The sequence below is a fragment of the Lepus europaeus genome, chromosome 4 (genome assembly GCF_033115175.1).
Source record: "Lepus europaeus isolate LE1 chromosome 4, mLepTim1.pri, whole genome shotgun sequence".
NCBI classification, from domain to species: domain Eukaryota; kingdom Metazoa; phylum Chordata; class Mammalia; order Lagomorpha; family Leporidae; genus Lepus; species Lepus europaeus.
In genome coordinates, this window is record NC_084830.1 from 109,337,929 (window position 1) to 109,351,511 (window position 13,583).

The following is a 13,583-nucleotide window of genomic DNA, read 5'->3' on the forward strand; positions in this document are numbered from 1 at the left end:
GGGACTGGAGCAAGAAGGGAGAGCCCCAGGCCTGGGCTGCCCCGTGCCCGGAACAGCTGTTCATCGCTGTTCTCACCCAAGCTGGCCTAAGAGCTCTACAGGGCCCCTGGGACAGGGGAAGGCCAGCGTGGGTGAGGCCTCATGGGGCAGCTGCAGTCACAGCTGTGCCCGTCACTCAACAAGCACAGAGCCTGGAACAGGACACACCTGAGGTCAAGGCCTTGGCTGGCCCACACCTGCATGTGTGACCTTGGGCAGCCGGCCTCAGGCCTGGGGCCTCAGTTTTATCCGCAGAATACGCAGGAAAAACACAGCATCTGGGTTGCTGGCAGGAGATCAGATAAAAGCAACGTAAGATGGGCACGTGGCACCCAGGGGGGCTCCGTCACCGTCAGGTGGAGTTCTCTGGGCGCGCCCTCCCGCCCTTGTCCCCACCTCCCCCCAGGTCTCTCTCTTCCCGGCTCAGTTCAGGTCGGGAGCTGCAAGGAGCAGGAAGACCATCTTGGAGGCCAGCCGTAGATTCTGCACGAGGGATCCGGGGCCAAACATAACATCAGATTATTAAAAATGTGGACTGTAAACAGCAGCAGCCTTGGCCAGAGTGCAGCGGCCACACCACAGCCCAGCCGCGCCTCATGCCCGTGGCCATACCACCTGCTACCCTGCATCTGCAGAGGACGCGGCTCCACGGGCCGCAGGCACAGACGGGCGTGTTTTTCCTGAGCTGAGCCCCAGGGGCCTGGCCAAACCCTGTTCTTGCAGCAAGAAGGGCCCCTGGCATGGCTGACAAGGTCTGCGCTGGGAACCAGAGGGCCACCCCCCTCCAGCCCCTGCCCTTGGCCATCAGCAGGCCCTGAGGAGGTGGCCGGAAACCAGGCTCCCACGGGGACCCTGCAAACCGTGGCTTCACAGTGTGCTGCTTGCTGCAGCAGGTGGGCCAGGATGGGAACCCCAGCACCTCCCGAGAGTAGCTCTGGGAGAGAGAGCAAGCTTGGGCAAGCCCCTTGACCTCCTGAGCCCCAAAGATCCTTATGTAATGGACCGGGCTATGAGGAACCTCGCTCTGACCGTGACGGGACCGTCAATGGAGCTAGTGTACTGAAAGTACAGTGCCTGGCAGAAGGAAAGGTGGCACCGGGCCCCCAGGCACCGAGCAGGGAGAGGCTGAGAGCCAGGGCCCATCAGGACTGGGGGCCACGTGGTCCCTGGGACAGCCACCTTTGAGCAACAGCCTGGGTCTGCAGGGTGAGCAAGAGGGCTTTGGAGCCCAGCAGAGCTGGATGGAACCCCAGCCCGGGGCTGTCCAGGCAGCCACTGCCCCCGAGGAGCCCCAGCAGCTACCCCCTTGCTAGCTCACTCAAGGAATTGCTGAATTTCGGCGGCGTCCCAACCTTGTGTGCAGCGCTGGAACCCGAGGAAGAACAAGGCTGGCTCCCGCCCCCAGGGCCCCCGTAAAGAGCCCGGGAGACAGGGGATGGACGAGACTGGCGGTTGGCAGGCGCTCAGTAAGTGGACTTGCCTCCATTAATTAATTTCCTACATTAATGATTCATTCACTCATTCATTTCCTCCCTCCCTCCATCTGTAGGGCATGAATCAGACATGGGCCCTCTGGGAATAATGACACAGAGAGTGGGGGTGAGAGTCCAAGCCCCTCCTTCCCCACACAGGTGCCAAGCCCCTCCTGGCAGGTGCACACTGAGACCTGGAAGGAAAAACATGAGTTGGTGACCGCGGCCGGGGAGAGGGTTTAGGAGAACTGCCCACGGGAGCTCCCTCTCAGCAGCTCTGCTCCTGTCCCAAGACCTTCCTTGCAACCTGGCGCTCTCCATGCCCAGCTCAGAGAGGGAAAGGAGGTGACTCAGTGGCCCCCCCCCGATGTGGAGGGGGTTGCAGCCCCCAGGGGCCCAGGGAAGCCCCTTGTGGGGAGGATTCGATGCTGTCACAAAGTGGCTCTTCATCGTCACCCCAGGGTCACAGCCCCAAGGGGAAAGGGGCTAGGAGACCCCTGCCTCCCCAACCCGGCTGAAACCGGAGCCAGAGAGATAGAGCCCAGGCCCGCCAGCCAGTTCTGTCTCCATGCAATTTAGCCGTAATCGTGGCGTGTTTTCCCTCGCTATAATTAGTACAATGTGGTTGTTTTCTGTGTTCCTGGAAGATGTCTGAACCAGAGCCAGCTCCCCAGAGCCTTTCTGACAAGCTCTCCCTAACAGACCCACCGACAACACCGCTCATTGCCCAGTATGCTTTTTTCCCCTTAACCTGAGTTCCCTGATTCCTGACTTGGGCCCTCTCCTTCCTGGCCCCTTGGGACGGTGCCCGGGCAGAGCAGGTGGGGACTGAGCCACCGGACCAGCATCAGCCAAGAGGCATGCAGGCAAGTTCTGTGCAGGAGTTTCCTGAGGTCCTCAGAGAAAGACGAGTGTGTGTGTACGCATGCTTGTGTGTGATGTGTGTAGGTTGTGTGGTGTGTACATGTGTGTGTTGTGTGTCCGTGTGGGTGAGTTGAGCATGCAGGCACTTGTATATGTGTGTGCCTATGCGTGTGGTTTGTGTGTTGTGCATTGCATGTATGTGTACATTGTCTTGAGTGTATGTATGTGTTTTGTGTGTGTTGTGTGTAGTTTCTGTGTTATGTGTCTTGTGTAGGGCAGTGGGCTGTACACACAGGCACTTGTGTATGTGCGTGCTTGTGTGTGTTGTGTGTATGTGTGGTGTGTGTGTGCTCAGAGGTGCAGCTGTCCACAGGTGGATGTATCTGTGGTAACAGGAACAGCCAGCCCTGTGTGGTGCCCTCTACTTGTGGGCGTCCACCAGGCAGTGCTGGAGCCCTGTGTGGGGTGTGTGTGTGTGTGTGTGTGTGTGTGTACTCACTGGACATATCAGACCCTTGACACTCCGAGGACCATGTGAGGGGCAGGTGTCACACGAGTGCCGGGGGTTCCACCAGGAGCCAGCGTACACTCCAGGGACCCATGTCCTTGTCACCTCTCGTTCTCAATGCCTCTCCACTGGGCCTCTCTGCAGCTTCCTACACCCCGTCACTCAGTCACTCCACACTCATTTGCTGAATCATTCCACGGCCTAGCCTTTGGCTTTGTGGTGTGTTTTTTGTTTCTTTCATGAAGGAACCCAATTCACATTCTCATTTTTTTTAAAAGATTTATTTTATTTATTTGAAAGGCAGAGTTACAGAGTTACAACGGCCGGAGCTGCGCCGATCCGAAGCCAGGAGCCAGGAGCTTCTTCCGGGTCTCCTATGCAGGTACAGAGGCCCAAGGACTTGGGCTATTGTCTACTGCTTTCCCAGGCCATAGTAGAGATGGATAGCAAGAGGAGCAGCTGGGACTAGAACCGGCGCCCATATGGGATGCCGGCGCTCCAGGCCCAGGCTTTAACCCGCTGTGCCACAGTGCCAGCCCCTCATATTCTCTACCATTGTCAAGTTCTTGTCCAATGGGAGACATGTTTCTGATTTCTTTCTTATTTTACTATCAGTCACTTTGTAAAATGAAGCTGTATTAGTCTGTTTTGTGTTGCTGTAACAAAATCCCCATGACGGGGCACTTTATGGAGAAAAGAGGTGGATTGAACTCACAGTTCTGCAGTTCGAAGGTAGGGCACCAGCATCTCCTGGGCTCTGGTGGGGGCCTCACTGTGGGTGAGGAGACTGGGAGCAGCACACTGAAGGAGGGGTTCAGGCGAGACGCTTCACTCACTCACGGCAATCCTTCCTCTTAGGAGCTCAGCTGGTCTGTGAGACCCACCCCCTCCCCGAGACCAGCATTAATCCTTCAAGGGTGATCATGAGCCAGTCACCGCCCATTAGGCACCACACTGGGGACCAAGCTCCCAGAACATGAGCCCCTGGGGGACGAGGCACCACCAAGCCATAGCAGAAGTGCTGATGGCACCCACAGAGTTCTCGCGTGCGGTTTGCGTCCAAGGTCCTTGGCCCTGTAGCTGGAAGCTCTTGTTGAATACAGTGATGACAATGACTGTTTCACAGGAGCAGCAGGGGACTCAGGGGCCAGGGACTCCCACGCCACATGCTGTGTGCCCTCCAACAAGCTACTTACCCTCTCTGGGGGCAGGCTGAGCGTGATCGAGCGCACACTGAATGTGTTATTAAGCTGGTAGTTGTGTGAGCTTTGCCCTTTCCATGCGTGGATCATGCTTGGAGAGAGCCCGCCTGGCTTCTCTCCGATGGAGCCCTGAAGTTCTGTCCTGGGCAGGAATCAAGAACGAGCAGAGCTCCTGCATCCGAGGGGTGCTGAGCTCTGGGTGGCGGAGCAAGCTGGACCCCTGTGTTCTGACTGGCTGGAACACTCCTGGGCGTGGCCCATTCTTCCGTTTGACAGTGATGCTTGGAGAGAAACCTCAGCCTGGAGATTTGGCTTTCTACCTGGCTTATTGTTGTTGTTGTTGTTGTTGTTGTTTTAATCTTTTCTCAGGAAATCTCACCAAAGTCCAGCTCTACAATTTCTGCAGAGAAATACCTCCACAACAGCCCTTCCCTTACAAAATGCGTGGATGTCATGGTACTTACCAGAGCACATGGCTGACCCCAGTGGGAACACGCTTGTGTGCAACAACCCAGGTTTCCACATTCTCACTGTTGGGCAGGAGGGGATTCTGGGGGTCCTGGTGCCATGCCCTTGCTCATTTGAGGAACCTCAAGCTCTCCTTGTCATAGGGCACTTCTCTCTGCCAAGCCCTCCTCTGACCAGCTGCAAGAAGAAATTTGCTTTTTTAAAAAGTTACGGGGCAGCTAATCCTCCGCTTGCAGCGCCAGCACCCCGGGTTCTAGTCCCGGTCGGGGCGCCGGATTCTGTCCCAGTTGCTCCTCTTCCAGTCCAGCTCTCTGCTGTGGCCTGGGAAGGCAGTGGAGGATGGCCCAAGTGCTTCGGCCCTGCACCTGCATGGGAGACCAGGAGGAAGCACCTAGCTCCTGGCTTCGGATGGGCACAGCACGCCGGCCGCAGCACGCTGGCCGTAGCGGCCATTGAGGGGTGAACCAACAGAAACAGAAGACTTTTCTCTCTGTCTCTCTCTATCACTTACTCTGCCTGTCCAAAAAAAAAATTACAGGACAGGGTTAGGGGTGATGGTGGGAGTGGGGGGTGGCACTCTTAGCTAAGGCTCTGCCTCCAGTGCCTGCATCTCATATGGGCTCTGGTTGGTGTCCTGGCTGCTCTTCTTCTGATCCAGTTCTCTGCCTATGACCTGAGAAAGCAGTGGAAGATGGCTCAAGTGCTTTGGCCTCTGCACCAGAGTGGGAGATCCAGCAGAGGTTCCTGGCTCCTGGCTTCACATCAGCCCAGTTCTGGCTGTTGTGGCTGTTTGGGAAGTGAACCAGCTGATGGAAGACCTTTCTCTATGTCTCTCCCTCTGTGTCTGTAGCTCCACCTTTCAAATAAATAAGTAAAATATTTTTTTAAAAAAAAATCACAATAGGGACCAGATTTGGGGCGTAGCATGTTAAGACGCAACCCATAGCACCAGGATCCCATATGGATGCTGGTTTGAGTCCCAGCTGCTCCACTTCCAATCTAGCTCCCTGCTAATGCGCCTGGGAAAGCAGTGGAAGATGGCACAGTGTTTGGGTTCCTGCACCTACGTGGGAGACCTGGAGGAGGCTCCTGGCTCCTGGCTTCAGTCTGGCACAGCCCTGGCCATTGCAGTCATTTGGGGAGTGAACCAGCAGATGGAAGACCTCTCTCTGTCTCTCCTTCTCTCTGTCTGTAACTCTCTCTCTCAAATAAATAAATAAAATCTTTAAAAAAAAAGATAAATGCAATGCAAGGAACAACTACAAATGACCATTGAAGATGTGAAAGCACTCACCTAGCTGGAAATAGAAAAAGCCTGTATTTAGACAAGAATATGACTTTTGTTTTAAAGATATATTTATTCAAAAGGCAGAGTGTGTATGTGAGAGAGTAAAAAAAATTATTCTTCTTTTTAAAGCTGTATTTATTTATTTATTTATTTATTTTAAAGGTAAGAGTACAGAAAGAGAGGTCTTCTATCCACTGGTTCACTCCCTAGATGGCTGCAACAGCCAGTGCTGGGCAGGGCCAAAGCCACAAACCAGGAACCCTTTCCAGATCTCCCACATGGGTGCCAGGGGCCCAAGCACTTGGACCATTTTCCACTGCCTTCCTGGGAGTATTAGCAGAGAGCTGGATCAGAAGTGGAGCAGCAGGGACTTGAACTGGCACTCATATGGAATGCCAGTGTCGCAGGCAGCAGCTTAACTCTGTGCTACAACACTGGCCCTTTTGGGTATAAATTTAAAAGACTGATATTAGTACTAAGACTACAAGCCTGTTTTGTTAGTGGAAATGTGGGTTGAATCAACACTTTTAGAGGGTGGTTAAGCAAGTGCACATCCAGAATTTATCTTAAAATAGACTGGGGCAGATGCCCAAAGGTAGGAATCTTATGCATTTATAATAGTGAGTAATGAGAAATATGCAAATGACCATCTGAAGAGGATTAACTAAACGAAGTATGGTATGGTATGGGAAATCCAGTGGCAGTGGAAGATGTCTAAAACAAAATAAGCTAAGAGCATGTTGTGGAAAGTCTATGGAGGGTACAAGCATTGATCAATGTCTGTATAAAACAGAGAGGTATATAGACCAAGAGATATTCTTCATGGGATGGTTTTAGAGGGTACTCTTTGTCTTCTATCTTTTATAAGCCTACATTTTATTTAGAATGCTTATTATGTGTTTATCCTAGAAAAAAAGAGTACTAAAAATTTAATAAAAAGCAATAAAATGGGGTAAGTGCCAAAAATAGTAGTTTATTAAAATTCCAGGATGCACCTGTAATGTGTGATACCTGGCCTCCTAGCAAGGAAGGAGGCAAAGAAAGAGTTAACCAGCTCTAAGTGAGACTCCCAGGTGGGAAGAATCCTTGGTGAGGAAGGAGCGAGAACATAATGACTTTTGTTCTGGCTGCTCAGATAGCTTTTGTTTCTGATTTTGCTTCCATCCAAGCTGTGAGCTGTGTCCAGATACACGAGGGGCCATATTTAAGGGGAAATTTTATCTGAAATTGGAAACTGTTGGTGGAGTTTGATCAGGTTAAGACAACAGGACTGAGATGGGCAACATGGTACAGTTTGGCAGTGCCTGGGTTGGGTCCCACCCAGCTACTCCATGCTTCGGATCCACTTCCTGGTGATGGCTCAAGTACCTGGGCCCCTGCCACCCATGTGGGAGACCCTGACTGAGTTCTTGGCTCCTGGTTTTGGCCTGGTCCGGTCTGACTGTTGCAGGCATTTGGGGAGTAAGCCAATAAATGGAAGAGATGTGTGTGTGTGTGTGTATGATTCTGCCTGTCAAATAAATAAATAAATCTATAAAGAAGAAACAACAGGACCTAGGGAAGAGGAGGGTGGTGTGGACAGACTTGGGGTACATGGGAGATGGGGCGGGGTGGGGGAGCAGAAGATGATGTCAGGAAGCTGGAGTGGAGGGACGGCTACACCACACACCCAGTGCTGGCGACCGGGGAGAGAGCGCCAGTGCTGTCTGCCCTGGGGTATCCCGCCAGGGCCATGCTCCGCATCTTCCAAAGGAAGCCCCAAGAGAGTTCCAAGAGGCTCCCTCCTTCTCCTCATTCCCAAAACATGGTATCACCAGGTCTAACCCACCCCCTCCTTCACCCTTTTATTGACTCCCCATTGTCCTCAGAAGAAAGCCCGGGGCCGGCACTGTGGCACAGCAGGTAAAGCCACAGCCTGTAAGGCCAGAATCCCATATGGGCACTGGTTCAAGTCCCAACTGCTCGACTTCTGATCCAGCTTCCTGCTCATGTGCCTGGGAAAGCAGTGGAAGATGTCACCTTCTCTCCTTCTTCTTCTTTTACTTTCGCCCTCCAATAAAACCACAAAACTCCGACTTAGGTGCCTCCTAGAATGGCAGTTTCCCCCAGGAGGGATGTGAGTGGCACAAGCACCCTGGTAGTTCCAGCCCATCCACAGAACCAAGGTGCCGGCAGGTGCTGCCGTGGACCCCACCCACCTGCTTCTTCCCTACTATCTCCTGACCCTTCTTCAGTGTCAGGCTGGGTTTTCCCTCCCTGAGGGATCCCTCCAGGATTCCCTAGGCCCTAAGAACATGGTTAAATATCCCTAATCCAAAGTATTTCAAAATCCAGAGTTTGAGTGCCAATAGGATGCCACAAGTAGAAAACTCCACACTTCGCCACATGTGACAGGCCACAGTCACAACACAACATATTAAAAATACAGCATAAGATCAACTTCTGACTATGGGTATAAAGTGTATATGAAAAAAAAACAAATTTTGTCTTTAGACTTGGGTGCCATCCCAAGATATCTCATTATGGGTCTGTAACTATCTCATTATGTATGTGCAAATATTCTAAATTCCAAAATCCAAATCCATTTCTGGTTCCAAGCAGATGCTAAGCCTGTATCATCCAGGGATTGTAATCCAAAAGCTAGATTTGGCCTGGGAGGTTTTGGGGCCCACCCAGATTTGGGTTCCTTTGCAAACTTTAATTCCTCTGACATTGTTTTTTTTCCCTTCAGATTTTTGAAGCTAGTTTTAAACTGGTTTTCAAGTTTGGGAAAATGGAAGAATTCACTGAATACCAGTATTTCTGATTTGGGGACAGGTGTTTGCCACAGCAGTTAAGACCCCACTTGTGACACATCCTACAACAATGCTTGGGTTTGAGTCCCAGCTCTTCTCCCAGTTCCAACATCCTTTAATTTGCACTTAGGGAGAGAGCAAGTGATGGCTCAAGTGATTGGGTCTCTGCCACCCATATAGGAGTCCTGGATTGAGTTTCTAGCTCATGGCTATAGCCCGGCCCAGCCACAGCCATTGTTTGTATTTGGGAATTGAATCAGTGGATGGGTGATCTCTGTGTCTCTCTGTCTTAAACAAATAAAAAAAGGAGCCAGCATTGGGGCATAGCAGGTAAAGCCACCATCTGCAATACCAGCATCCCATAGGGGCATGGATTCGAGTTCCAGCTACTCCACTTCTGATCCAGCTCCCTGCTAATGCACCTGAGAAAGCAGCAGAGGATGGCCCAAGCACTTGGGAAATCTGGATGCAACTCCTGGCTCCTGGCTCTGCCCATTTCAGCCATTTGAGGAATGAACCAGTGGGTGGAAGATCTCTCTCTCTGTGTGTCTGTCTGTGTGTCTGTCTGTGTGTCTGTCTGTCTCTCTCTCTCTGTAACTCTGCCTTTCGAATAAATATTTGACGTTAAAAACTTGAGACTCAGACTACACCGGGTTTGTAGTCCCACATGGCAACCAGTGGCAAAATCTGACAGCAGCCACCACGCTAAAGTGTGTCTGAAATTCACCACAGTCCCCACCACTCCCTACCGCATTACACGTGGTCCCCCTTGCTGGCTTGCCTTGCCCACCTTGACCCTCAGCCATGTGAGCTTGTGGCCCCTGTGCTGCCGATGTCATCTGTCCCTGTGCTGCCTTTGTGTCCCTCACCAGACACTGTGCTCCTTGAGAGCAAAGCCACAGCCACCTCTGCCTCTCCAGGGCCAAGATAGATGCTGGCTCACATCCAGCACTCAGCAAATGATTTGGTACAAAGACACCTCCCAGCCACCTTTCCCCAGTGGGCCATGGCAAAGCATCCACAGTGTCCACAGCCCCTGGGGGCTGGGAGACACATTTGTCTTCCTCTTTACCTAAGCCTCCGTGACACCAGGAGGCCCAGATCTCCTCTTCTTGCCCTCTGTAATCATTTGGGCGAGCTGAGCCTGCACCGGAGAGCCCTTGCTCCCCCGGTAGCTTGACACAGTGAAAGTTTATTTTTTACTCACATCGCAGTCCAGTGCAGGTGCTCCGGGTGAGGCTCCAGACAGTCGTTCAGGGACCTCGGCCTCCTCCACCCTGTGCTTCCCTCTCCTCTCAGCCCTCAGAGCCTCCCTGTCAGTTAGCGGTAAGAGCGGGGCTCATGGGAGGTACATACGTCCCAGGCCCAGAAGTGGCACAAATGGCCTCCACCACGCAGCTCAGGCTGAAAATTGGTGCCATGGCCACATTGCATAGGAGGGAGGAGAGGGAAGTACAACCCAGCCGTGTGGTCAGGAGGAACAGAAAACATGGCCATGGATGCACATCTGTCTCCCTCTGCCAGCTCTCCTGTCCCTCACATCTGCTCAAATGGAAACAGGGAAGTGTGCCAAACTCACACCGACTTTGCTCAGTTCTTTCAAGAGCAAGAAGCTAAGACAAAAACTGTTTCTTAATCCCGCCTCCTGGGAGGAAGTGCATCAGTCATCTAGTGCTATTCCAAATCACCCCAACTTGGAGTCTGCAAACAACAGTCTCAGCTGGGCTCAGCTGGGCGGTTGTTCTGCCCCACCTGGTGTCACTGAAGCTGAGGCACCCAAAATGCTGTCTTTATTTTATTTTATTTTTAAGATTGATTTATTTATTTAAAAGAGTTACAGAGAGGGAGAAACAGAGAGATCTTCCATCCTCTCGTTCACTCCCCAGATGGCCACAACAGGCCAGGCTGAAGGCAGGAGCTAGGAGCTTCATCCAGACCTTCCAAACAGATGCAGGGACCCAAGCACTTGGGCTGTCCTGCACTGCTTTCCCAGACACATTATTGGGGATATGGATTGGAAGTGGAGCAGGCAGGACCCAAACTAGTGCCTATATGGGACACTAGGATAACAGTACCTAATATGCCACAACACCAGCTCCCAAAATGTTTTCTTTAATCACATGTCTGCCACTTCAGCTGGGGTGGCAGAACATCTGGGGGCTGGGGATCAACTGATTATCTCTCTCTTCTCCTGTGGTCAGTCTGTCAGAGTACTCAGAACTCTCTATTAGATACTTGCAAGAAGGGCTGGCGCTGTGGCGGAGCGGGTAAAGTCACTGCCTGCAGTGCTGGCATCCCATATGGGTACCAGTTCTAGTTCCAGCTACTCCACTTCCAATCAAGCTCTCTGCTATAGCCTGGGAAAGCAGTAGAAGATGGCCCAAGTCATTGGGCCCTTGTACCCATGTGGAAGACCTGGAGGAGGCTTCTGGCTCCTGGCTCCTGGCTCCTGGCTTCAGATTGGTGCAGATCTGGCCATTGCAGCCAACTGGGGAGTGATCCAGCAGATGGAAGACCTCTCTCTGTCTCTGCCTCTCTTTCTCTCTCTGTGTGTAACTCTGACATTCAAATAATAATAAATCTTAAAAAAAAAAAAAAGATACCTGCAAGAGCAAAGATTCTGAGAGAAGACACCCCACTGTGCAAACATTCATCAAGCCTCTGCATTTTGCTTGCTATCATCCCACTGAACAAAGCAAGTCAGATGGCCAAGCCCATAACCACTGTGGAAGGGGATACACACAAGGGCATGAACACCAGATGGGCTTCACTGGGGCCAACCTAACGTTCTGTGATGTACACTCCAGCAGGAACATTTGAAGTTAACCAAGATGCAAATCCAGGCTCTGACACTTACCAGCTCTACAGCTTTGTACATGCATAAGGCAGGCAAAACACCGGAGTTCCGGCCTCACAGTGTTGCTGCAGGGATTCGGCACAATCATGCTTGGTATTGGGCTTGGTCCCCGTGAGGTGCTCAACACACATTATGAGTTCCTGTACCCCCAGCCCCTGCCGGAACCACCAATGATGCTCCTCCACTTTAGGGTGTTTGTTGCATATCCTGCAGCTTCTCTCAATTACTCCAGTGCCACTGCAGACATCAGAAAATTCCAGGGATCCAACTCCTGCTGAAATTAGGGTAGATCCAGGCACGACCCGAATCAGGAAATCGCTCCATTATTCCTAAAGAGAGCTTCATACTGTGCAGGGACCACATCCCACGCTAGGGCCCCAAGCCTGACTGGCTGCCTAGAGCTCGCCCCTGATGAGTCCCTGCTCTTCTTTGGGGAGTGAGAGGGGTGCATTTGATCATTTCAGGTGCATTTCAAACTGTGGCCTGGGGAGCCTCGGGCTTCTGTGTCCTCACCTCCTCTCTGCTTCTACCCGCTTTTATCTCTTAAACACTGGGAGGCTGGGTAAGATTCATCTCAAGAGAAAGAAGCAGCCCAGTGCAGAAGAGTCACAGCTCCAGAGGCCAACAGACATGGGCTCCCGTGTGTACTCGGACAAGACAGTTCACCTTGATGAGCCTCAGTCTTCTCACCTGTAAAACGGAGATAATGCTAGTACAAATCCCCTCTGGGTTGTTTCAAATACGGTAGGCCCTCCCTACCCAGCGCTCTGCATCTGAGGATTCAACCAACCTCAGATCGAAAATATTCAGAAAAGAACTTCATGTCTTTACCGATGGCATTTTCCTTTTCGTTATTCCCTAAACAGTACAGTTTAACAACTATCTACATAGCACGCTCCTTGGATGAGGTATCATAAACCATCTAGAGAGGATCCAAAGTGTGCGTGTTCTGTGCAAATGCTGTGCCAAGTTACAAAGGGACATGAGCAGCTGTGGATTCTGGTGTCTCTGGGGGACCCTGGGTCCACCACCATTGGATACTGAGGCATAGCTGTATTAGGTGAGACCCAGTAGGCAGAAGGCTTAGCACTGTGGCCCGGAGTGAGCACTCCGCGGGTATAACCTGCAGTTACAACTACTAAAATAATTTATGACATGTGTGGGGTTTTTCTTTGTTGTTAGTATTTTTGCAACCATTTTCTTCCGTGGCCTCTGATCACATCATTCCTAGCTCCCCCTGCTAGTTCCCAGCCCAGCCATCACTGGGACTCTGAGGGCCACTGCCCTTCAGCCCTGGGCAAGGGGTTGATTCTGAGTGGACAGGAGTGTTGGTCTACCTCCATCTCTGACCAGCTCGATGACCTTGGCTGAGTCATTTCACTTCTCCGGACCTCAGTAGCATCATTGGAGAAGTGGGAATGGTGGCCCTGTCCACCTCCCAGAGGTGCAGGGAGAACTAGCAGTACAGTACCTGACACAGAGGAAGCACTCAGTAAATGTGGGGACCATCACGTTTGCTTGGGGTAGTTTTGAGTTTGTTTTTATAATCGTTTGGGGGGTGGGCGCCCTCTAGTGGTGGAGCCCCACCAGGTGGGGTGCCTCTGTGTTTGACCCAGGGGGAGAACGGTGGTGAAGGGAGACTGCGGGGCCCACACCTCCTAGCCTGGGGCTGGGGGTGAATGCCCGTCCGAGGCCACCACCACTGGGCCTGAGGACTGGTGATTCGGACGCTGCTTTGGCAGGAAGGACAGAGTAAGAAAGTTCCAGCTTAGACTCCTGGGTAAAGGACAAAGAAAGATTGAACAGTGCCCTCCTGGTGCTGGGAGGCAGGTACGAGAGGGTGCAAAGGCGGTTCTCACTGCTCCTGTGAGATGCACCCTCACCACCCTCCTCCTGCTCCACTTCACAGATGGAAAAACGGAGGCCCACTGTAAAGCTGTCTTTGCTGATGCTTGAAACGGTTTCTTTGCTGAGTGCATGGCCCATAGAAGCACCGCGCAGACAGCTAAGGGAGAAGTGAACTGGAGCGTGATTCTTGAAAGATGCCTTTGGCCTTGAGTTTTCTCGCTGCATGGAACATGTTACCCAAC